We start from the raw sequence: 3,355 nt of genomic DNA on the forward strand, positions 1-3,355 counted from the left end.
GTGTGATTGCTCTGGTGAGGAATTCCAGTACAGTGTAGAATAGTTGTGGTGACAGTGGACACTCTTATCTTGCCCAAGTTCCCTTCAAATTCTTTTCTTTTTTTATGGTGCCAATTTTAAATACAGCTTTGTTTAATACATTGCATTTTACACTTACAATACAGTGCCTTCAAAGTGCAATGTTATGTCCTTCCCCTGTGCACATGTTCCATATTCAAGTATTGAGAATGCCCAGTAACTCTATAGCAGCCCAAATTTAAATCTGCCGTATGATTTGCTACAAATTTGGATACTTCAATATTTTACTGTGTGGAACAATGCTACATCTACACTTGGGTTGGCTTAATCAATGTCTTCAATGGTGGGGCCAGAGGAAGCACCACCAGAAGGAGGAGCCCCACCACCAGGGAAGCCCCCAGGCATTCCTCCTGGCATGGCCCCTGGCATTCTTCCTGCACTCTGGTAAAAATTGGTAATGATGGGGGTGCAGACTTTCTCCAGCTCCTTCTGATGATGTTCAAATTCTTCCTTCTCTACAGTCTGGTTTTTATCAAGCCAGTTGATAATTTCATTACACTTGTCAAGAATCTTCTGATTGTCCTCATCATTGATCTTGCCTTGCAGTTTCTCATCTTCAACAGTTGCTTTCATGTTGAATGCATAGGACTCAAGTGAGTTCTTTGATGAAACCTTGTTCCTCTGCTTCTCATCTTCAGCCTTGTACTTCTCAGCTTCCTGGACCATACGTTCAATGTCTTCCTTGCTCAAACATCCCTTTGTCATTAGTAATAGTAACCTTATTTTCTTTTCCTGTACTCTTATCCACAATAGAGACATTGAGAAAACCATTGGCATCAATATCAAAAGTGACTTCAATTTGAGGAACACCATGGGGAGCAGGAGGCATGCCTCTAAGTTCAAACTTGCCGAGCAAGTTGTTATCCTTGGTCATGGCACACTCACCTTCATAAACTTGGTTGAGCACACCTGGCTGATTGTCAGAGTAGGAAGTGAAGGTCTGTGTTTACTTGGTAGGAATAGTAGTATTGTGCTTAATGAGTACAGTCATAACTCCACCAGCAGTCTCAATACCCAGAGAAAGAGTAGTGACATCCAAAAGTAGCAAATCTTGAACATTCTTGGATTTGTCACCAGATGGATGGCCGCTAGACAGCTGCACCATAAGCAACAACCTCATCAGGGTTGGTGTTCTTATTCAGTTCTTTTCCGTTGAAGAAGTCTTGGAGGAGTTTTTGAATCTCAGGGATATGGGTAGAACCATCAACCAGGATAATGTCATGAATCTGTGACTTATCTAGTTTGGCATCTCAAAGGGCTTTCTCTACAGGGTCCAGGGTGCCATGGAACAGATCAGCATTCAATTATTCAAACTGGGCACAGGTAATGAAGGTATAGAAGTCGATTCCTTCATAAAGGGAATCAATCTCAATACTGGCCTGGGTGCTGGAAGATACAGTATACTTAGCACATTCTCAAGCAGTACGGAGGTGACGGACAGCTCTTTTATTCTCACTGATGTCCTTCTTATGTTTGTGCTTAAACTCAGCAATAAAATGGTTGACTATTCAGTTGTCAAAGTCTTCACCACCCAAGTGAGTATCTCCAGCTGTAGGTTTGACCTCAAAGATTCCATCCTCAATAGTGAGGATTGACACATCAAAAGTGCCACCTCCAAGGTCAAAGATCAGCACATTTTTCTCAGCATCAAGCTTTTTGTCTAGGCCATTAGCAATAGCAGCAGCAGTTGGCTCATTTATAATCCTAAGAACATTGAGACCAGCAATAGTTCCAGCATCTTTGGTAGCCTGATGCTGAGAATCATTGAAGTAAGCTGGCACAGTGACCACAGCATTGGTAGAAGTCTTTCTGAGATAGGCTTCTGCAATTTCCTTCATTTTTTGTCAGAACCATGGATGACACCTCCTCTGAATAGAAAATTTTTGTCTCTCCTTTGTATTCTACTTGGACCTTGGGCCTGCCTGCATTATTCACCACCATGAAAGGCCAATGTTTCATATCAGATTGGACAACATCATCATCAAACTTGCGTCCAATCGGACACTGGGCATCAAAAACTGTGTTTGTGGGGTTCATTGCAACTTGATTTTTTGCAGCATCACCAATCTATCATTTGGTGTCAGTAAAGGCAACATAATTTGGAGTGGTTCGGTTCCCCTGATCATTGGCAATTATCTCTACTTTACCACACTGGAAGACACCCACACAAAAGTAGGTGGTGCTAAGATCAATACCAACTGCAGGTCCTTTAGACATGGTTGTTTACTTGTACAGCTGGCATGGATTACATAAGACACACAGAAGACCCAGAAGCTACCACCACAGGTCAATGAACTCATTTCAGATTCTTGTGGGGAATGCTTTCGACTTTCCTCATTTAGTATGGCATTGTCTATGAGTCTGCCATTCAGGGATTTTATAATTTTAAGGTATGTCCCTTCTATGCCTAGTTTGTTGATGGTTTTTATCATGAAAGGGTGCTATATTTTATCAAATGATTTTTTTGCATCTATTGATATGATCACATGTTCTTTGTTTTTTTTCTGTTTATGTGATGAATCATATTTATTGATTTGCATATGTTGAACCATCCTTGCATCTCTGGAATAAAATCCACTTGATCATAGTGAAATATATTTTTGATGTGATATTAAATTTAATCTGATAGTATTTTTGGAGGATTTTGCATCTATGTTCACAAGGAATATTGGTCTGTAGTTTTCTTTTTCAGTTGGGTCCTTTCCTGGCTTAGGTATCAAGGTGATACTGGTTTCACAGAGGGGATTAGGGAGGATACTCTCCTTCATAATGTTGTGGAATAATTTCTGAAGGATAGATACAAGTTCTTCCTTGTAGGTCTGGTAGAATTTGGTTGTGTATCTACTCAGCTGAGTTTGGACCAGGGCTTTGTTTTTTGGGGGAGGATGTTATAAAATTTAAATGTTTGTATGTGAGTGAAACACTCAATATATAATCTCTTGAAATTTCACATTCACATATATCTTAGGGGGAAAATAGTGACCTGGATTGAGAGCTGCTAAATGAAACAACAAATTAAGTGCAGGCTGAGGTTTCCTAGGATCCAGGGTTGAATCCAGTGCTCATTCAAGAAACTCAGAATTGGGAAAGAGGCACCACTATTATGAACTACGAATGTGCTGTCACACTGAGAGGTGACACAGGCAGGTTCAGGGACAGAGAAATGGGTGTTAGAAACCGCAGGAAAAATTTTTTTAAACTTCTCTGAAAAATGACTTACATGTAAATCATGAAGAAAGGATTTAATAACAATAATGAAAACAACAGTAAGTATAAA

General features: G+C 40.1%; 1 pseudogene; it reads right to left on the reverse strand.

The window, feature by feature from the left end:
• Positions 1–342: 342 nt before the first annotated feature.
• Positions 343–2,295, reverse strand: LOC100957144 (annotated as a pseudogene).
• Between the last annotated feature and the right edge of the window lie 1,060 nt (positions 2,296–3,355).

This window comes from Otolemur garnettii, unplaced genomic scaffold (assembly GCF_000181295.1).
Source record: "Otolemur garnettii isolate 467f Iridium unplaced genomic scaffold, OtoGar3 scaffold00086, whole genome shotgun sequence".
Classification (NCBI taxonomy): Eukaryota; Metazoa; Chordata; class Mammalia; order Primates; family Galagidae; genus Otolemur; species Otolemur garnettii.